Here is a 23,660-nt window from a genome sequence, read left to right as displayed (position 1 = left end):
ACTGTGTGACTTGGAGGGAAAACAGTTATTATGGCCGAATGTCTAGTGTTTGGTGGATGATTTATTATTATTTTAAATTTTTTTAAACTAGGTCGTGTAAATATTTGAGTACAATGACTACAATCACTCAAGTGCGTTGCAGAAAGGCTTGGGTTATCCGGGCTGACTCAAGTTTGATTTCTAATTGTGTTATTTTGGATGGATATTGACAATTAAGTATTTAAGTTGGGCCTTGTAGAAGGTTATCGGTTCGGATTTTGAGTCCATCCGAGTTTTCGTCCCACTGTATGTTACGTCAGAGTGTTCTGCCCTTGTAGCGGCACGACGACTGTCAAGTGACTGTTGGCGGTATGGTTTCCGGGGGAACACGCCCAAGCCAAACTCCTAAGCCAGCATGAGTCCGGTTAAGACAACATAGTCTAGCCCGAATGGGGCACCGGGGCTCTCCAAATTTGGAGAACGCACTAGCCTAAATACAAGAAGTCGTTCTAAAAAATTATATTTGAGTACAACTTAAGAGCTTTACAATTGAATGGCGGTCCCAGGAAAAAATGTTTCAGGGGTTGAAAGAGAGTCGATGCCAAAATTGTATTGTTTATAGAAATTTGTCATGATTTTAACATATATATACATTTAAAGAAAATTTCACAGGGGTTGGCCGACCCGACACTTATAGTGTAAGTTTACCCCTATATACATTTATGAATGCTCGGGCTTTTTCATTTAAGGATTCAACTTGACTCGTTAATAATTTCTTAACCATTGCTATCCGGTTTTACATTTAAGGCTTCAACTTAACACATTAATAATTTCTTAACTATTGTTATAGCTATTGCCAGCACAACTATGGGTGTACATTGGTCTTTTTGGGTTGGTTCTAGCCTAAAACCATAATCATATCCATAATTGCTCGGTTATGCACGTTTTGAAGGTTATAATGGGTCAGTCGTGAATTTGGATCTAATTAAAAATAGCTCAAAACAACATAATTGGGTATTATTTGGGCTTCAAATTGTGGGCTTGAAGTTTTTTTATCATGAAAATTTTATTATTTACACATATTTGTATGTTACATAGCATTATTGAAATACATAAAATTTATGACTAGTTGCGTGCCCGCGTAATGCGGCGAGGTATGCATGCAAACATGACATCGGATGTGTAACCTGTGTTATACATAACAATACCATACCCAAATTAAAGAGAATAAAATTCTCGTTTTTATGGTATAATGTTTTAAAAAAAATATTAAGGTGTGAAAAAGTTAACGTTTAAACGTCATCGGGGTAGTTTGTTTAAAATAAGGGATATATATGTAACTATTAAATAAATTAACAAAATGTGATTAAAGTTGAAGGACCATACTTGTAATTATTTTAGAATAAATTGAAAATAAACCGTAACTTAATTTTGCTTATAATAAAAGACAAAAATGTCAAAAGACAAAATTGTTCTTAAAATATCTTAATCTTATGTATTAAAGATTATACCTAAAGCAATGAGTTTGGTACCTCTTAAAAATTAAGAGGCCCCTTACTCATGCTTTATATAGTATAGATATTAAAAACTCTAGCGGTACGGTTTGGTTCGGTTTGATTTTGGCAGGTATGGAAACCTTGTTAAACATCAAATTGCTTTATTTATATAATTAACGAAACATGAAGGTTGGTCATACAATTTAACTCAAATATAACCTAAATTTTTCTCGGCTTTCAACAGTTGGTCTATGATTCAAAGCAAGATCAGCCAGTTGTGTGGATAAAGGTTCGAATTTATCTTGTATGCAACAATATCAACTCGGGTTTTTCGACAAGCCTCTTCCATTCGTTGCAAAATTGCGCAACCGTTGCTCCATCAAGAATCCTGTGGTCCGCTGCAATGTTTGCCTAATAAAAAATAACACATTAGTATAATCACATACAAACAGCTTAAGCTCTTAATCCCATGTGGTTAGCGGTGCATGGTTAATAACTTAATATTGTTTTAATGTTTACTTTTTGGTTAAAGATTTTGGGTGGTTGGATAACTTATAGTTAAAGTACCATCTTCAAAGTTGTTATGAAAATCTTTTAAACTAGTACTTTAAAAAGTTGGTTGTTAAAAGTACATTTTTCGAAAAATTATGGCACTTGATTGTTAAATAACTAAAGTTGTTTGTTAAAAGGCGAATTCGAAAGTGATATTATGGAAGCATGTGAAAAGGAATTACCGTCATGGATGAGACAGGGTACATGTTTCCATCGTCATCAAAACAAGCGACTTTTTGGGTTCGACCAAGGGCTGTGATTGCAACTTCGGGTACATTAATGAGGGGTGAACCAGACTTTCCACCAATCGATCCAATATTGCTCAAAGTTATGGTTCCACCACGTATATCTTCAGGATTAAGCTTGTTTTCTTTAGCCAATGTTTGTAGTCGTGCTAGTTCTTTGGTTATCTGAGAAACGTCAACAATGTACTTATGTAACAAATCTAAAAAGCGTATTAATGAAAGGTTTATCTATAGCTAACCTCAAAAATTGATAAGGATTGGACATTCTTTATGTTTGGCACTACTAATCCGACTGGTGTAGCCATCGCGATTCCTATGTTGTGAGAACCTAATGATCACAAATACGAAAACCATGATTGTCCATACGAAGAACAGGAAAACATAAGAACAAATACGTACATGAAAACAATACTCATTGACCAAGAAACAAATTTAAAGTTGGTTAACTTAATTGTAAAAAGGTAAAAGTTCCTTAAGGCTATGTGTAGGAGCTACAAAATGGGGCGTTTTGCGTCATGTGACGCCCAGTCAACAAATGATGAGTTTTATAATATTATAATAATAATAATAATAACAAAAGCATGTAGGCGATGAAAACTCACCCCCCTATCGTGCCGTTTGTCAGCCGGGGGGGTGTTCCAAAAATAATCGCCCCTTTTCGCCTTCTTTGTCGCCCACTACACCCAACCTTACCTGTTTTTGGTAATTCTTTAAAATGGCTACCTTAAATGGAAGGGCATAAAAAGTTTATTCACTCAAAATAGAACTTTTATAAAATTTGTTACTTCCATTTGTGTATGTGTGTAAAATTTAAACTATATCAATAAAAATCACTATTTTTTTAGGTCAAGAGATTGATAACGAGATGTCAAGTTAACTTATTAGTCTTATGATATATTTCAGTATCCAGGATGATATTGCGTTTCTAACTATAGTAACATGAAGACGCAAAAACCTTTAAGATTGACTTCATATTTTTCGAGATTGAAGGTGCTATTCAACAACGGATACTTCGCCAAGGCCATCGAGAGAGATTTAATCAAGATGGGGAGAAATGTGAATTTAACACTTGGATCCGAATTCTGTTTTTGGAAAACATCTTTAAGCGTGCATAGCTCGTCACATTTGATCTCCTCAATAAAATGAAAATGAGGTATGCTAGCTGCCGCGGTCATAGACTTCACCATTGCGCGCTGATAACCCCTGAATCAAAAACCAAAACGATAAATCCTCGAAAGACATATAACACGATTGTAACACGAGATATGATTATTGATTAGATACCTTATGGGCAATGTCTTGTCTTGATAAAGAGATTCATTTGCCATAGGTTGGATTATTTGTTCGGGTTCTAATGTTGGTTCGACAACACTAGGTTTGTTTTTTAGGCTAGCAACATAATTTAGCACATCTTCTTTTTGTATTCTTCCATGTTTCCCGGTTCCTGGGACGTCGTTTACATCAATACCATGTTGTTTTGCAAGGTTGCGAACAGCAGGAGGAGTCGTTAATGATAATGTTTCGCTTTCTTGAGTCTTTTTTGCTCCGAGCTTTCGTTAGTGGATTCAATAGGCTGAGAAGTTGGTGATGACTGATTAACATTATCTGATGGGACTTGAGAGTCATCAACACTTATGCTCAAAAGAGTTTCTCCAACCTTAGATCAAAGTGTTCATAAAACCATCAATAGAAGGCGCACATAATTAGGGGTGTGTAAGAAACAAAAAAAAAACAATTCATAACCCAAAAAACCGAAAAATCCAAATCGAAACAAAAACCGACGGTTTGGTTTTATGTTTTGTAAATACCAAACCGAAATGAATATCTAAATTATTTTATTTGTTATTTTAAGTAATTTACAAAAAAATTAATAGTAGTTATGTAACTCTGATATTTTTGGCTAAATGTATAATAGTCACTTAATAATTAATAAAATTATTTATACATGTATTCAATATTTTAAGTCTTAACTTTTTTTTGGCCTAAAATGTTCAAGCCCAAATGACATAAACCGAAACCAAAATGAAAACCGGACAACCGAAGCTGAAAAAACTGAAACCGAACACTTTTAACTATTCAAAAACCAAAGTTTTGGTTTTTGGTTTGGTTTTAACCCAAAATCACACCGAATCGTACTATACACGCCCCTACACATAATATTCAAATTTAAAATTTTGGTTTTTTTTTCATAACTTTTTTTGGACATAACAACCATGTGTCCATGTGCTTTATATAGGATATAATTAAATTATAGTTTATGTTTACCTTTACAATGTCACCAGGAACATGAAGAAATTGAACAACTCTTCCTTGGTACCGGCTTGTGATTTCTATCGTGGCTTTGTCACTTTGAACTTCACAAAGGCGTTGATACTCTTCGACTTCATCTCCTTGACAACGACGAATTACTTGAGCTCATAAAGGTTAATTACCCTTTCGTGAAACAAAACCGAAAAGTTTTAGTAATTAGGCCGGATGGGCAACTTACCTCCTTGACAAACCATTTGAGAAGTTCACATTCTGCAATACCTTCACCGGTTTGTGCCAAGGGTATGTCAATTATGTTGTCAACCCGTTCAAGAACCGCCGCACTAGTTGCAAAGTAATGGACCTTGTTGTTATACAACTGCAAACCAAACATTTTACAAAGAAAGAATCACCAAAAATGACTTTTATCGATGGGTCATCAATTATGAAAGTAACAAAAACACAAGAAACCCAAAATAATGAACAAATTCTTTTACACGTCGTTGCCAATACTGACTGTTAGACACATGTAAAAAAAGAAACCCCCCCCCCACCACCCACCCAAAAAAAGGGGGGGATTTTGGATTTTGACATGCTGGCGATGACTACTAGCGGATGACCAACGAGTATGTAGATTATATTTCAGATAAGATTCCTTTTCAACCACGATAATTATCTACAACAAATTGTAGGAAAACGGAAAACCTATCAAGATCCAAATACACCACCTTTGCATGATAAGGGAATAATCTTTACCTAGATTTGGTTCAATTTAATCAGATAAACAAGTTATGTTCAACTATTTAGTTTATTTGTATTAAGGGTCGGGTCACGCTACATTTAGTAATTCGATCACGAGATTATAATTAGTTGAACATTTGAAAAATAATGATAATAGGACTTGTTAGTTAGAACATGATGTGATTATGTTGTAATTCTTTGTTTTGTGTTGGTGGCCTGCTGTTTGTCGGGTTGTTTCTAATAAAAGTTGCCTTTCGGACATAAAAAGTTATAACATGAGATCATTAGTCTGATCTTTGAATCCCAGCCTATGTAAAAGACCACTTGACACGATAAAATGTTGTGTGTCACTACCAAATAGTTAAAAATGGATCATTGAACTTTATTAGATGAAAAAGACATCAAGATCCAACAAAAACTTTTGATTCTATCATTGTCACTTTCACTGTCAGTGTCAGATAATTATAATATTATGCCATCTTTAAAAATAAAAAAAATGAAAAGAAAAAAAAAAAACCTTATAAGAATCGTCAAACGTTGAATTCATTGGAACCCGTGCAACGCTCGAGAAGTGGACCACCGCCCTAGGAACCATCCGAGTGGCTGCCACCGTGGAAGGCGGCGGGCGGCGGGCGTAATTTTTGTCCTACAAATACACCAACAATACTCTTCGTGCCAACATTATTAGTGTAAACAATTTGGAAATAATATGCAAAAGTTGATTAGTTAAAAAGTTAATTGTGAGCTAGTGTTAACAAATGGTGTATTTGTAGGACAAAAATTGTCAATAAATGTGGCTACCGGCTACACCACCTTAGGTAGTTTTTAAAGTTTTAATATGCATGCACGGTTGGTGGCAAAATAATTAATACAACCGCAATATAAATAATTTAATTAATACTTGTGCTGGATTAAATAAAATATATTAGCCGATTATTTAAGTAAATATACATAAGAAGTTACAAATAAATGGACAATGATGATTTGTTAACATATAGAATAAGTTACAAAAATGTTCAAGGTTAAAAGAAAGTGAAGTTACTTCTATAATTATTTTTTAACAGTTAATACTTACATATCTTGTTCTTGTTCAGGTTTGAACTCTCGATCTCTAAAAGAAACACATTTATTAAACCATTGGGTAGAATGTCCTTTGGTAATTACTTTTCTAAATAATAGTACATACGAAATTAAATGTTTAATTTGTTGTGCTGCCTAAGTTATCAACTACGAGTAAATGTATCATAGGGGGGTGCTAGTTCTAATTTCTTTGAATGTTAATGGTGAGTTTGGTTCGTAAGATTTTTTAAAGGTGTATTAAATTTTATTAATTCTAAACTATTAATTTCTGGTCGTTGTTGGTCATAATTAACTAATCAATTGACTGATAACGATTTCACATTTTATCATATTTATTCCCAACGGTCCGCGACTAACAAAATGCTAACGTCGTTAGTTGCAAGTCGCCGAAAAAAAACGTTTTTGTTTGAAAAGTCATATTTTTTGCCGGGAAACTTAACATGAGCATCACCACCGCCAACTAACTCACCACCAACCAGCCACCATCGCTTGAGAGCCACCAACCGATTTCGACGATGGTTCTAGGGTTTCGACGACCTAAATAATTGGGGCTTCAACTAGAAAAGATTCATAAAGGTCCAATCTAGTATTACAAAAATGCTTGAGCCGAAAATGTTGAGTTTTTTCGGAAAAAAAAATGTGAGTTTTTCAGTCAAAAACGTCTTTCCGGTGACCTGCAACTAACGGTGTTAACATTCTGTAAGTCGCGGACTATTGGGAACAAATGTGATAAAATGCGAGATTGTTATCAGTCAATTCGTTCATAAGCGGATCCACCTGATAAATGGGTGGTTCCCAGGAACGACCCAAGTTTTGAAATAATAATGTATTTGTACGTATATAGAAAATATCATATTGAACCACCTTATAAATGAGAAGGGAACCATATTGATTAGAATATAAGATGCAAGTTTGATGGATAACTCTCTAAATTGGATAAATGAATGTCATATTTAAATCCGTTTTACACCACTCTCTTTTTAATTTTTTTATGCAGTTTTTTAAGGTTTATGAACCAAAACTTTTAAATATATATACAATTACAAACAATGTTTCCTGCCTTTCTCCCATATCCACCCCGATTACACAGCCGCCACACCACCTTCCTCCGGTAGTTCGGGCTTCCGGCTGACCGCGGACCACTGTCATCCGCCGCGGGCTCGTGCCTTTCTCCGGCCGCCTTCCTCCAGCCTTGCTAGTTGCTACTCTTCCTCGAATCCTCCGACCGTGACAGTGAGTTTAGATTCATTTGTTAATTGTTCTTGATTGTTTAGATTCTTATTGTTAAGTTATTTATTATATTTTATATTATAATATATTAGCAAATTAAACCAGTGGTAAAGCATTATTTTGTAATGAACTGACCCGAATTTTTTATATGTGATTCCATAAAATTGAAACATTTAAAACTAATGAACCACCTAAAAAAAATTCATGAAAACATCACTGAATATTTAATTGAAACCAATAATGATAATTATTAAAATGAATTGGAAGTTGTTTTAAAGGAAGGCCTTTGAAAACCAAAAAGTTGGTCGGTAAGTGGTAACTAATAAACTCATAAGTAGTCGTTTATTCTTGACTCGATTAGTTTATTCAGTGATAAACTGTTAGCAATTTAGCATTGAAATATGGTGATGTATCAAAAGTTATATACATGTGTTATAATGATTGGTTGGTGATGTATACCGGTGAGTCTAAAAGCATCTAAACGTATGCAGTAAGAGCATTCTCATCCTATTTCCTATCCTTAAACCAAAAATTACACTAAAACTCATTACATTTTCTCTCTCTATTTCAATTAAATAATACTTTTTATACATTTTATCATTACCTTTTCTCTTTCCTTCACTCACAACCACTTTCAAAATATATTAAAAAATTATAGAGGGTGAACAGTAACTTTTTAAATATACAGAAAAATCACTATTTTTTCCAAAATATAAAAACTCTTCACTCACAACACCCTGAATCACTCTCTAAATTATAAAAACACCCATCACATAATATGAGGGGTTGGATGAGAATGCTCTAAGGCCCATTAGTCATTTGCCCAAAACAAACTGAATAAACAAACAAGAATAAAGGCTTGTAACATCTAATTTTAGTCCAATAGTAACAAACATGGATGTAGCCTAGTAAAGTTGTTTGTGGGCTATTCGAAAGCGGCTTACTAAAAACTAGAAGTAAGTCAAGCTTAAACATAAATAAACTCATTTATTAAAGACTGAGTTTAAACTTCACTCATCGAGCTAGAATAGGCTCATAAGACCAGATATAACATAATTTGTATGCTTCTTATTAAATGTATTAAATATTTATTTATGTAAAAATAACCATAATATATAAAATTATGATACAAAGAATTAAATAATATATATTATATTATTCATAAAAAGTGAAGTATGTATATAAAATAATTAATACATGTAAATGAGCCAAGCTCAAGTTTAAAAAACTAGCTAAGCTTAAACTTGGCTCAGGTCCAACAACTAACAAGCATGACCACTAGAGGTGTAAATAAAGTGAGTTATTCGAGACCATCTCGCTAAAAGCTTGAATCAAACGCAAGCCAAGCTAATATGAAGCCCAATCAGTAAACGAGCATGAGCTCAAGCTTTCGATAACAAGCTTAGACAAAACGAGTTTACGAGCGTGTAAGATTCAATGGATTTCCAAGCAGTTAAGAAGAATATGGAACTGTGATGTGATAACTGATAAACCACATGGTAAGTAATGGCCTAAAAACTGAAAGACAAGGACATCTGATATTTGTGGTTTCATAATTCACTATCAAAACTCCACATCCATATGTTTTACAAAGTACACTTCTCTCACTTTAGCAATCTATGAATGGCCATTTCCATCTTTTCAAAATCACATGCTATGGTTGTAGCAATTAGGGCTCACCCTTTGCTATCAAGATGGTACAATTAATTTGCTTTCCACATAAGATAAAGTAATGATCGATGGAAACGTGACATTTTAATCGCGTGAAGGATGTTGGATGTCATCCTAAAATCTAGTGTTTGTTTCGTATTGTATACGTTTCGTTATACCGTACTACTACAATGTACACATTTTTATTAAAATTGACGTGGTTTGATGACTGATATATATATACACTTACATTTTTATAGTACCTCTAATACTCAAGTCAGTCGATTCACAAATAATTTATCGAGAGAAACTAAAAAGGAGATATCAAAGTAATTTTGACGATTCAATAATGTTATTACTTGAATTCGAAGTCTGTAGTTACTTCGACTGGATGAATCGTAGCAATGGAATAATTAAGTCATAGTTTATTGGTTGAATGTATCATTAACCATTTTTTTTGTACGAGGAACTTATCATGAATCCACTGAGTTCTGCCGCTTCCGTTATTGCTGCTAGATTGGCTGTAGGGCTTGCTTCTATTGAACCTGGAGTTGGTCAAGGTACTGTTGCGGGTCAAGCTGTTTCGCGGTGGTGGAGGGACTGGATGTGAAAAAAGAGCGATTTTTATAGACCGCTACACCTATGATACTTCTTTTATTGGACCAAACTCTCGGATACTCAAGTCAACCCTGTACATTTTTATATGACATCTTTAGTACCTTGATCCCTGTATCTCTCATCTTCAAGAAACAACGACATCCGCTTTTTATGGGTGTTATTGAGGACCGATTACATGTTGGAAATAACTTCATAGTGACACATGGCAACACATAATTGGCCCTCAATAACACACTTACCGCCCCGACATACATGGTTGCAATCACACATTCACGTCGTAATATCAAGATTCGTCACGACGATAACAAACAAGCATAGTTTAAAAGGGCTTCAAACTCAAAGTTACGCCGATTGGAAATTGAAACCAAGGTACATAAAGTTTGCATTATGTGAATACCAAAAATATAAGATTACATAAAGTATTAAAGTACCAGTTATACCTATTTCCAATACTACATGTATTGTTCTTTAAGCTAGTCAGGTCTTTTCCTAAAGTAAAATATTCAGGGATGTGAAAATGATGACGACATGGATGCATGATAATACATTACATACATATAGATAATAAGTGAGCAAGTACATATATATGTTGATGCATAAAGGTCACACATATCCTCAAAGTACACTTGAGAAATGGCTACCAAGTATAACAACTGGAATACTGGACCACACACACTCACAGTTACCATATTCGCTAAAGGTTTTTGATTTCACAAAAAGGGCAAATGAATAATCATATACCAGTGATATATACAGAAATGAATAATCATATACCAGTAATAAGTTTAGTATTATTGCAACATATGAGAGTGGGTGTGTGGGTGTGTTTATGTCCCCATCAAATAATGTTGCATGCTGGCCCTATATGTATGTGTAACTTGGAGAGCAAAGATGAGAGGGGGGCACAATTCACATACCAAACTAGCTTCTAAAAACATTACTATTTCTTTTCATCATAAAAATAAATGCGGGTGTTGACTTTTTGACTTTAGTTCATACTTGTCATGACGGTAATAAACCGCGCTATCAGGTGTCACGTCATGACATTGTATGCTTTTTGTACGCTTTTTGTACGTATAAATTGATTTATTCTAATAAAGATAGAATTTTTAAAACAAAATACCAATTATGATTAGTGCTTTCTTTTTTTTGAATGACCAACGATTGGGAACGGATTCGAACTTGAGACGTTGCGGCCTACAACCCAAATATTTATTTCTCTTTCAATGCCAGTTGAGCTAAAGCTCATTGAAAGTGATGATTGGTGCTTGCAAGGGTGGCTCGTGGGACAGCGAAAACAAGTTAGGGCTTTAGACCCACACTTAATTAAGGTCTCCAAGTCCAAAAAACATTATATATAGATTTATTATAATGGTAAAGTAAACTCAAAGTAATGTATTGGTGTGGTGGTAGGCTTGATTGTTACTAAATTATAGGTTTTGAGTTCAAAATTTGTAATAATCAATTTTTTTCTTAACAATTGTCATGAAAAGGCCACAAAATCTTGTTTCGATTTAGGCATCCACATTCGTTAAGCCGGCCCTGGGTGTCTGGTTTTAAAAATTAAAATACATCACATTTAGAATCTAAAAGTTAAAGTATTCCAACTTCAAAGCAATATTTATTGTTCTTCAATAAATAAAATTTTCATTGTTTTTCTTAAATCTGCAAAAAAAAAAAAAGGACAGTCAATGTGAAGGTGAAGGTGAAGGTGAAGGTGAAGGTGAATGGTCTGCATTTCACCTTTCATAAAATGTCAAAACAATTTTAGCTGCATTATTTTTACAAGTATAAAAAGCTGTCCCTCTGTACCACAAGATTGCAACATTTGGTTAGATGCTTGGTTTAAAGATAAACTTACCATTTATAGAATGTCTAAACTAAGCTAATCTTGTGGACCAAATCAATGACATCAACATAAGTAATTGTAAGTTGAGAATGATGCATGAGCATTTTAATTCGAATCTTTTATTTGTTACTCTATCTATTATTTTTTTATGTTTATCTCGTTTTCAAGTTTATCTGCTTACTTTGTTGGTATAAGTTGTGTTATGATTGTTTAGTTTGTTAGCTTTTGATTTTGCATAAACATTGTGAACCATAAAGGTTGAATACCCTTTGGTTCCAAAGCTTTCGACTAATAATCGAATGGGTTTTTTGTTGCCATTTGACATGCGCTTTCGACTAATAATTGTATGGGTTAAAAATACAGGACTTTCTAAGGTATGACAAGATAATGTCGACCGACACGACACGACACAATGTCCATGCTAACATAAATTTTTTGTATTCAAAAAATTTTCACAAACTTAAAATTGATAGGAAAAATAAGGATGACATGTGGGGCTGTGTGGTTTAAGTGAGTGAGTTTTTAGGTTGCAATTAGTGGTGGTTATAAGATATTATTCCCATTTTAGGATATAAAGAGTAACAAATGCCCATTTTATAGTTATAATGAAGGAGTATTAAACAAGTCTCAAATTCTTGCAATGCCACAAAAAGAGTGAGATTACTGAAGAGGTATGTACCCGCCTCAACACCGAGCAAGGCGGGTCAACCCACAAGATATAGACAAGAGGCTTGAAATCAAGACATTACGAAGGTACAAAGCCAAAACCTATGCGCATGGCGCATATCACATATGCTCAGGCATCATATGCCCAGGCACCACACATGCTCAGGCATCATATGCCCAGGCACCACATATGCTCACGCATCACATATGCTCACGCACATCACATCTGCGCGTGGCGCATATCACATGCTTGTGCATATCACATCTGCGCATGAAACATCTGCGCGTGAGAATAAAGAGAAGACCTCGCGCATCCTCAGGATAGGCGCATATCATACATGCACATAATCAACCTCGCCCTTATCCAAATCAGGATTAGGGCAACCTTGATTGTGCACGTCAGACAACCTTCCAGAAGGTATCTTTTTAAGGAATAAGAATATGCTGATGCTGACAGCTGCCAAATGAAAGGTGGACAACTCAGCATAACCCATGTGCTACCACGTGATTATAACCAATGAGAAAGCACCAGGTGTCCCAGAGGACACGTGGCGCAGAGCAATTGGAGGAGGCCAACAAGGCTGAGCCCAATCAGTGGAAAACCTAGCACTATAAATACAGCATCAACTCCACAAGGAGGGATATTCAATCATATTCAATTACATTCAATCACACAGTTACAGTCAGTAACACACATCAGATAACATCCAATTACAGAGTATTCAGCTATTAAGCAATACACTCCAAATTCCTTACTCTCACATATTATTATCTTCTCCCACAAATACTTATTCTCACACCGGAGGGCTACCCCAAAGAGGACCCCTCTGTCCCTTTCTGAGGGGTAAGTTGACGGTGCTGTTCATTTTGTAGGTGGAAGAACCCAGATCCAAGAAAACCATCGGTGAAATAGTATAATCATACCCGAGGAAAGTAGATCGTCTACCAGTGTGTCGATCCACGCTTCTTCATTGGCGCCATCCACTGTTACAACGGCAATCAGATCTCATCAGATCTATATATAAAAAAAAAAAATCACCATGGTTTCTGGCGTTCATAACGTTGATCAAGTTCTGGAGGATATTGAACGTGAGGATGTTAATGAGGGACAGCAGTTTCTGAGGGGGCCGCGTGATTCTACGCGCACCACCAGTAACCGTCCCTTCATCACAACTCCTCACGGCCAGACTGAAACTCCTCCAGACGATCTCACGTTACAAAATCTTGCCGGCGCGAAACAAAAAGGACCAATGGGTCCAGAAGATGAAACAAATGATCCTAAAGAATGGCTCATAAATGAGCAGCGGCGTCTAATGAACAAGTACAATGAGATGGTCAAACAGAAAAAGCTAGCCGACTTAACACAAAGGCAAGCGTTTGATAAGCAAACTGTTCATGGAACAAAAAGGCCGCGCGCGCCGGAAGAAGGACATTCTGTTCACACTGCACACACTGAGTTCAGTGATGAAGAAGTGCACAGCATGAGGAAGACGCGAGATACTCATGCAGGAGGCTCACAGCTCCGCGCGCCTGTGAACATGGCGCCTGGAGCCAGAGCCGATCTGGATCTGCACATGCCGTACAGCCCACCAGTTAGAGGGCAAGTGGACGTAACCACACCGTACAGACCAGCCATCTTGGTGAAACATTCAAAGTTCACTGAGCGCATCGCGAAGGCTCCCATCCAGCACAAAACCAAGATGCCAAGTGGTTTGGGCAAATATGACGGCACAACAGATCCAGACGATTTCTTGCAAGGTTTTTACAACACGGGAAACCTAGAGAGCTGGACGATGCCAACATGGTGTCACATGCTTGCTCGCTGCCACACGGGCGCGGCGCGTGTCTGGTTCGAGAGCTTGCCGACTGGGCAAATTGATGGGTTCGAGGAACTATTGGAAAAGTTCCAAGCCCACTTCGTACAGCAGCGCAGACACACACGCGACCCTGATGACATCATGCACTGCGTGCGCAGGAATGATGAAACGATTGAAGACTACATCACTCGTTTCAATCAGGAGTCTCTGGCAATCGGAGGTATAACTGAGCAACTCCTGCGCGTGGCCTTTATACAAGGCGCGCGCAGTGATCAACTCCGCCGAGCTCTCGTAAGCAGAGATGGCATGCCCACCACGTGGGCCAAGTTAATGGAAGCATCGCGAGTTTTCGTGAGGAATGAGAAACAAATTGCTCAAGATAGGGCAAGAGAAAGAGCGCATCAAGCTGAGTCACCGCGCAGCAAAGAAAAGAGGGGCAAGCAGAACTCTGTATGGTCCAGGTTGCAACCAACCAGTTTTTCTTCCGCAGAAAAGCAGGCGCAACCAAGCTCACCCCAGCCCCAAAAAGATGTTCGTAATCGCGGGGAGGGTGACAAGAGGGAGGGCGGCAGAGATCCTAACAGACCTCTGCCAAGAATATGGACTCCCCTCACTAAAACGCCTTCACAGGTGTTAAGCACTGAGAATGTCCAGTTCAAAAGCCCCAAGCCACTACATTACAAGGGACCATCAGACAGTGGCAAGTACTGTGAGTTTCACAAGTCCACAGGACACAACACTGATGCATGCCACCACTTGAAGGATGCAATTGAAAAGGATGTGAAATCAGGCAAGCTGGCTCACCTGGTAAAAAACTCAAGACCAGAAAATGAACAACCAGAAGGAGCCTCTGCCAGCAAAAAGTACAAAAGAATCTGTGTAGCCGAGGGAGGAAGGCAAGGCCAAACATCAAGAAAAAGAAGCGCGCAAATCCAAGGAGATTGGCGCGAGCAACAAGTAATCTTCCCAAGAATCAGGGGAGGCCCTTCAATTAGCAGTCCTCTGGTCATCACTACACACATTGCTCATTACGAAGTGTCAAAAGTCCTGGTGGACACTGGCAGCGAGTCAGACATCATGTATGAGCAATGTTTCAGGAAACTGGATCCGGCAGACCAAGCAAGGCTTGAAATTGTGAATGCACCAATCTCTGGTGATTCAAATGAAATCATTCATCCCCTAGGTCAAATACAATTTGAACTAACCATGGGGGATGAGAAACACAAGCGAGCCGAAGTTGTTAACTTCTTGGTCTTGCCCACCACTTCTTGCCACAATATGATCTTGGGTAGGGGAACGATTGCCCAATTCAACGCCATACCGTCGCCAGCGCACGGCGCGTTGGGGTTCCCAACACCAACAGGTGTAACTTTTGTATACCGGGATCATTTGTGTGCAGTGACAAGTACTCAGCGGGAGGGGAGAATGAAACTTCCAATGGCAGACAACGCGCCAGAGGAATGGATTCTCAACCCAAAATTCCCGGAGCAAAAGATCACAATTGGCGCAACGATATCAGACGACACGAGGGTGAGAATGAAAAGATTGCTCACAGCATATATGTCGGTCTTCGCGTGGCAACACTATGATATGACTGGGGTTCCGCGAGACCTTGCACAACATTCTCTCAACACCTTCAAGTCTGTAGAGCCAATTGCTCAAAAGAAGAGAGTCATGGGGGATGAAAAGGCGAGGGCCATGAATGAGCAGGTTGAGGATCTACTGCGCGCAAACATCATCCGCCCGATACGATACCAGACGTGGGTAGCCAATCCTGTGATGGTAAAGAAAAGTAACGGGTCGTGGAGGATGTGCATTGACTTCAAGGACCTCAACAAAGCGTGCCCAAAGGATTGTTACCCCCTCCCAAACATCGACGCAAAGGTGACTCCGTGGCGCCATTCAAGCTAAAATGTTTCCTGGATGCCTACAAAGGCTATCACCAGATTCAAATGGCACCACAAGATGAGGACAAGACCGCCTTCAGAACTGACAAGGGTGTTTTTTGTTACACAAAAATACCCTTTGGTTTGAAGAATGCGGGCGCCACCTACCAAAGACTTATGGATGCCGTTTTCAGCGAGCAAATCGGAAGAAACCTAGAAGTCTATGTGGATGATTTGGTGATCAAGAGCAGGGAGGAAAAGCAAATGCTCAAAGACATCGAAGAAACACTTGGGCGCCTAAAGGAAGTTAACATGAAGCTCAATCCGAGCAAATGCACTTTCGGCGTACTAGAGGGAAAATTTCTAGGAGTAATGGTCACCAAGGATGGTTTCACGGTGAACCCTGAGAAGGTGGAGGCCATCCTTGACATGCCCTCGCCATCCACCATGAAAGAAGTTCAGAAGCTGAATGGTAGATTGGTATCAATCAACAGGTTCCTAGCGAACCATGCAAGTAAATCTACCCCATTTGTCAATACATTGAGAAACTGCTTAAAGAAAAGCCAGTTCAAATGGACTCCTGAGGCCGAGCAAGCTTTCAGTGAGATAAAAGAATGTTTGATAAATCTGCCCGCGCTCACAGCTCCACTTCCTAGTGAAACTTTGACGTTGTACCTATCAGCAGGAGAACGCGCCATCGGCGCAGTATTATTGGTGGATCGCAAGGGAATCCAAACGCCAATATACTATGTGAGTCGGGTGCTGACAGATCCTGAGACGCGCTACTCTATCATGGAAAAGTTAGTTTTATCACTAACACACGCGTCGCGCAAGCTTCATAGATATTTCAATGGTCATCCCATTGAAGTTCTGACTGGTTACAACATCCAGCAAGTCTTGCGGCGTCCCGCGCTCTCAGGAAGGCTGACAAAGTGGGCGCTGGAATTAGGAGAGCACACGATCTCCTATAAGCCCCGTCCAGCAATAAAGGGACAAGTCTTGGCTGATTTCGTTGCAGAAGTCCCCGAAGGAAAAAATGACGAGGCTCAGCGCGAGGTAGACCCTCCGCGAGCCAATGATGAAGAAATGTTTGGAGATTGTTCACTGACGGAGCTTCAAACAATGAAGGGTCCGGCGCAGGCCTCAAACTGGTGGATCCAGAGAATCATGAATATACTTACGCCATCAGGTTGGACTTCAAGAGCACCAACAATGAGGCTGAGTATGAAGCCGTGCTGGCTGGCCTGCGCATCGCGAACAAATTCAGGGTTAAAAAGCTAGAGGCCCATGTTGATTCATACTTGGTAGCAGCACAGGTCAATGGCCTTTATGATGCCAAGGAGAACACCATGCCTCTATATCTAGAGAAGGCGAAAAAGCTCATCGAGCAATTTGACTGCTTCAGAATCATTCATATTCCGCGCAGTGAAAACAAATCTGCAGACGCGCTGAGTAAGATGGCATCAACCAGTTTTGATCACTTTGGCAAAGATGTCAGGGTAGAAGTAATGAGCAACCCGTCGGTGGTAGCGAAGTCTGTCCTGGTAACTCATACAACCCCTTCATCATGGATAACTCCAATAATGGAATTCTTGAAGGAGGGAAAGGTACCAGATGATCGCGCGCAAGCGAGGAAGATAAGACACAAGGCGCAGAACTATGAACTGCTTGACGGTACATTATATCGACGCTCTTATCTTGGGCCGCTCATGAAATGCCTAGATGCTGAGGAAGCAAGTTATGTGATCAGAGAGATACACGAAGGAATCTGTGGAATTCATGCTGGCCCGCGCATGGTGGTTGCCAAGGCAATGAGCGCAGGCTACTATTGGCCAGGCATGTACTTGGACGCTTTAAAAGAGATCCAAAAATGCAAAGCATGTCAGAGCTATGCGCCAAACACCATGCGGCCAAAGAACAACTTGATTACAGTGACCTCCGCATGGCCTTTCCACAAATGGGCAATCGACATTGTCGGTCCCTTTCCGCAAGCGCAAGGGCGAGTAAAATTTTTGGTAGTGGCAGTAGACTATTTTACAAAATGGGTTGAAGCCAAGCCACTAGCAAAAATCACATCCGAAGCGATGAAGCAGTTTATCTGGAGCCACATCATATGCCGTTTTGGCTTGCCCATGGAAATTGTGAGCGATAATGGCAAACAATTCACTGACAAGAAGATATCCAGCTGGCTCAAGGAATTGCGCATCAACCAAATCTTCACTTCCGTATACCACCCTCAGGGGAATGGCCAAGTGGAGCGCGCGAACCAAAGCTTGCTGAATGGGCTGAAGAAAAGATTAGAGGGAGAATCCCATTCTTGGGTCAAAGAGCTACCTAATGTCCTGTGGGCACACAGGACATTAAGCAAAACCAGCAATGGCGAATCCCCGTTCAGCCTAACCTATGGAACAGAGGCAATGATTCCAGCGGAAATTGGGTGCCCATCCCATAGAGTGCTCATGATGAGCAAGATTGATAACGAGCGCGAAAGAAGGTTGGATCTCAACTTACTTGAAGGGCGCAGAGAGGCGGCTATCATCAGTGAAGCCAAGTACAAGAAAAAACTGGAAAAATATTACAACCAGCGTGTGAAAGAATGCCACTTCAAGAAAAATGATTTTGTCCTTCGAAACAATGAAGCTAGTCGCGCGATACCCCCAGGAAAAATGTCACCCAATTGGGAGGGACCGTATCAAATCTCAGAAGAATTGGGGAAAGGCGCATATGCTTTAAAAGATTTGAATGGAAAGAAGATCCCGCGCGCATGGAACGCGGCACAGCTTAGAAGATGTTTCATGTAAAAAATATCAAGTTTGTAATCAAGGCTTTTTAAGCCATTATGAATAATGATACGCGCTATCTTCTCTTAATGTGGATTCTATTACCTTTTGCATACATGTTTCACACTTCCTTTTATTAGTTTTGAGCAATATGACAACATTGTATTGACATCAAAACGAAATAAAAACGAAGTAAAACATACATGCGCGAGCTTCAAGCTCAAACGCGTTAACGAGTCTTAACTCTAAAACGTCAGGGCCTTAGCCCAATTCTATTACCTTTTGCATACATGTTTCACACTTCCCTTTATTAATTTTGAGCAATATGACAACATTGTATTGACATCAAAACAAAATAAAACGAAGTAAAACATACATGCGCAAACGCGTTTACGAGTCTTAACTCCAAAACGTCAGGGCCTTAGCCCAAAATTATGAGCCTTAGCTCAGGGCCTTAGCCCAATAATGTGAGCCTTAGCTCAAATCACTCACAACATCCATCCTACATGCTGCGCAGCCTGACCATAAAATACCTAAACACAATTAAGGCAAAGCAAATGCCAAAACATAGTTGTTAAGGTCTCAGGTCGAGGTCGCGCATAAAATTGTAATGGATATCTGAGTAACACATTGACACGTAAAGGCTAAAAACTCATATTTCCATATAATAAATGCGCGATAACGTCGCGCAAAAGAGGAATAATGAAAACGCCAAAGCACGTGTCAACATAATCAAGATATGGCAAAATCACTTACAATATGACAAGGATTAAGTATAATAATTTTCTTACAACCTTGTTCTTATTTCAACGTGCAAGCATATCTTATATTCAATAAGCAAACGCGCAGTATAAAGAGATGAATGGGGAATGCGCAAGATGCGAAGAAGGGAAAAACAAAATTTCATTCCAAAGCGTTGAAATTTACAAGTTTACAAGATGAGATACAAACTACAAATAAAAAAAAAACATGAAGGGCTTCTCAAGTCTCCACGTTGACATCAGCCTCTTCATCATCCTCATCATCGCCCTCGGCATCTGGCGCAGCCTGCTCCTCGTCATCTCCAAACTGACCATAGTCAAGTTGTTCATCTTGAATGGAGTCTTCTATCACAACAGTGTCAGGAGCGGATCCTTTGGCCACGCCAGAGCCGCTTGCAGGAGCAGCATTCCCCGCGCCATCATTGCCGCCACCAGCCCCTTCGCACTCGTCAAGTAATTTCTTTAGCGCGCCGAGGTCGGGCTGGTCAGCAAGCGCGGATATCTGCAAATCATAAGCAAAAATATGAGTACAAAAAGACTTAGAAAATAAGTCAAGGTAATCTCATTAAAGTTAAAATACCTGCGCAAGGATGGGAATGGGAGTATTCATATACTTCTCCCCCATCGCGGCCATTTCCGCGCAGGCAGCGTCGCTCTGATAAGGGTACTCGGATGGGTTCTTCTTTAACATGCCATATTCATAACCATCCGTGAACCCTTCAGCTCGGCCCACCAAGCGCGCGGCAGCGTTGCAATCCATCACCAGGGCCTGAAACTCGTCTGAGTATTTCATCGCGTAAGCGCAACGAGTCATGCCCTGTGAGATCAGCCATTGGCGATCCTGCGCGAGGCCAGCAACAGACGTCTCGAGGGCAGGAACCTGAGAGTTTAATAACTCAACAGTTTCCTTAGTCTTTTTTAGCTCCTCTTTGTCGGACGCTGCTGCCAGCCAAGACTTCTTCCTTTTCCGTCCGCGCAGAATCAAGTGCTTCCTGGCTAGACGCTGCCATCGCCAAGGCTTCATCCTTCTCGGCCTGCGCGGACGCCAGTTCCTTCTTCAGGCGCGCAACCTCACTCTCCAGTGATGATTTTTCAGTGATAGACTGGACAAGAGCTTGGTCACGCGCCTCCAGCTCCAAGTCGCGCGCTCTGCGCGCGTACTTGTCTGTGTCCGCCTCCGCCGCCTGCAGCTTCTCCCGCGCAGCCTGAAGCTCATGACCGCGCTTCACGAAGGCGCTGTTGGCACTTGCTCTGTTCTCACTGAGCTCGGCTTGGAGCTTCTCAGCTCTCTCGCGAGCATCAGAAAGATGCCAAGCAGACACCTTAGCCTCTTGCTTGGCTTCCGCAAGAGCATCACGTACTTTTACGTAATCATTGCGAAGCTCTTGGGAGGCAGCAAAGAAGGCCGACCCAGCAAACATATGGTCGTTGAGCAAGTCGTCGCGAGCGCGGTCCTCCTGGAACCTCCTTTCAGATGGAGGCACAGCATGAGCCCAGAATTCCGCACACACACCCATGGACTGAAATGTGCTTTCTTCAGTAATATTCCATCTCGGGCGGTAAATGTGATTGGCTTCCTGCAAGAACAAAGTAATTATCTAAGTTATCAAAACACTAAGATGGAAGTCCGCGCAGCGGAACAAAAAATAACCAATACCTGCGGGGATGAAGCAGAAAAGTCATCGCCAGCCCTACGAGAAGGCTCCGCCGCGAAACCTCGTGGCGCTGCAGGGCTGGCGCGGGCGCCAGCGGGGTCTTCAAATTCAAACTCCTCATCCTCCTCTGAAATAGGCCTCTTCTCCTGCGACCTAGAATCAAAATCGGTCTCGCAAGGAGGGCTGTGCGCAGGAGGAGGTGAGGGAGATCTCGACGCCGCCAGGTCGGCGCGCAAAACGGCCTCCTGCTCCTTAGTAATCCCGATGAGGGGAGATTCAGCGCTTGCAGGAGCAGGAGCAGAGCCAACGGCGCTGGCACCGGCGCCAGGAGTGCCGCCAGAAGCTTGTACGCCAGCTACGGCTTCTATGAAAAAATCAACAAAAAGAAATGGTTCATGACTTGATCTAAAAGAAAGTCAGAAAATAAGAGCGCAATACGTACCTTGGCGCAACTCCGTTCGCGAAGCAAACATCGCCATGAAGTCCATTCTACCCTTCTTTGAGGGTAAAACAGGGGACTTCGAAGCGACCTCCGGCGCAGCCTCGGCATCTTCTTGCGCTGTCGCCGGCTCTACAATCATTTGAGTGAGCAAAGATTCATTAGTAATTCTATCAGAATCGCACTCATTGAACCATAAAAGATAAGCAAAGGATAAGCGAAGTATACCTGTCGAAGGCGCAACACCGCTTCCCTTTTCCGCAGCGCGAAGGGAGGAGGTAGTGGCACCATGCCTCAGGTGGACAGGAGGTCTGCCCACTTTTTGAGGCAGGGAAGACAAGGAAACCTTGGTGGTAAACTCCTGGGTTTTCCCAAATCCCCCCGCCTGAGTAGGAGGATCCTGAACAACAGGGGCAACATCTTTCTTCTGTTTCTTACTGGCCCCCGCGCCAGTTTTCCCCTTAGCTTTACGCTTTAGTTGGGGCGCCTCCTCCTCCTCCTCCTCTTCCGCGAGCTCCAGCTCGTAGTTTTCGAGCGCATCTACAATACACGCAACAGAAGTGTTAGCAAAATTTGGTATTATAAAGGAAAATGCATAAGTACAAAGGCTTACCAGGCGCATCGCTGTCGAAGACAAATCCCAGATCAACAGGGATGAACATGTCGTCGAAGCGATCGGGGAAACCAACCTCCCCAGCGCCGAGCGCGACGGAGCCACCCTCCATATGCTCATCATATGCGGCGTGGATATACTCCTTGGTGACTGCACAAAACAAGTCGAATGATATCAGCAAAAGGAATTATATTCGCGCAGAAGTAAAGCAATGAGATAAACTTACACAAGCCGTCGACTTGGATAACGGGCTCAAGCGCGCTGTCCGCCCACCTCTTGCTCATACCAACCCCCACCAGCGCCTCCTCACAAATGTTCTTGGCGGGGGATGGTTCAGCGGTCAACTTATTAACCCAGGCGCCAGTTATGTTCTTGAGGACACCCACATCCGCAGGCGCAGATGAGATCTCGCGCATGGTCATGCGGATGGGGATCACACCAGCCCTTATATAGAAAAACCTCTCAGACCAGTCATGAAGGCTCTTGAATGAAACAGTGGAGCACTTCACCTTCTGACTGCGAGGAATAAATGAGAACCAAGAATCTTGGATCTTGGGCTTGTAAAAAAACTGAAAGCGCCGAGGGGTGGGCTCCTCGCGCTGGGATTTGCACATGAACTCAAAGTGAGTCATGCGCACAAGTCCAAACGGATGGACTTGGGATATATGAATCCCATAAAACTTAAGCAGTGCACCCACAAACCTTGTCATCGGGAGACGAAGGTTGCAGTGGGTGAAAAAATGGCTATAAAGGGATATATAGCCGGAAGGCGGGTCCGCCGCCGTTTGCCCGGCCCCAGGCAACATGCAGCCAAACACAGGGAGAAAACCCTGAGAGGCGATAAGGCTATCAAGATCAGCCTGCCTCAGTTTGCAGGGGATTTCATTCCACCTCTTCACGGCCTTGGTCCTCCCTACCTCCTCCGATGAGACCTCAGCAGCCTTCTTCCCCTTGCCGGTCTTCTTCAATGTAGACATTACTAACGATTTTCTACGGCAATGGATGGGGGAGATTGTGTTGTCTGAGCTATCAGACATACAACTGTGACAACGAACGAAGGTTGTTTCTGAATAACAGATATTTGGGAAGCAGAACAAAGGTAATCAGAAGACAAAGAAAGAAAAGCTCTGAATAATAAACAAGAAGATGAAGGATAAAAAACTCTAAGGGCTGGCTTTTATAGGCCCAGGAGAGAGAAAAATGGGTGCTGATCGGACTTCACGCGCCCCCACTCGCAGGTGTAAGCCAACGGAAGCGCGACACGTGTCAATCACACTGTGTGAGGGGACACGAAAAGAAATAATACAGCTGTTGCCAGAGTTCACGCGCCACCACTCGCAGGAACGGACCAATGCG

The 23,660-nt window shown here is 40.8% G+C and overlaps 1 pseudogene across 1 annotated transcript; it reads right to left on the bottom strand.

Moving 5' to 3' along the window:
• Positions 1–1,627: 1,627 nt before the first annotated feature.
• LOC143606277 (lipoamide acyltransferase component of branched-chain alpha-keto acid dehydrogenase complex, mitochondrial-like) lies at positions 1,628–4,961 on the bottom strand (annotated as a pseudogene). The gene is made up of 7 exons (XR_013148723.1): positions 4,757–4,961; positions 4,538–4,659; positions 3,557–3,929; positions 3,228–3,475; positions 2,512–2,600; positions 2,210–2,437; positions 1,628–1,886 (listed from the first exon to the last, which is right to left on the bottom strand). The product of XR_013148723.1 is annotated as a lipoamide acyltransferase component of branched-chain alpha-keto acid dehydrogenase complex, mitochondrial-like (transcript).
• Between the last annotated feature and the right edge of the window lie 18,699 nt (positions 4,962–23,660).

This window comes from Bidens hawaiensis, unplaced genomic scaffold (genome assembly GCF_021521415.1).
Source record: "Bidens hawaiensis isolate Kalapana, Puna unplaced genomic scaffold, B.hawaiensis_p1.1 tig00074015_1, whole genome shotgun sequence".
NCBI lineage: Eukaryota > Viridiplantae > Streptophyta > Magnoliopsida > Asterales > Asteraceae > Bidens > Bidens hawaiensis.
Note: the sequence above shows the minus strand (reverse complement) of the source record. Positions and strands in the feature narration are given on the sequence as shown.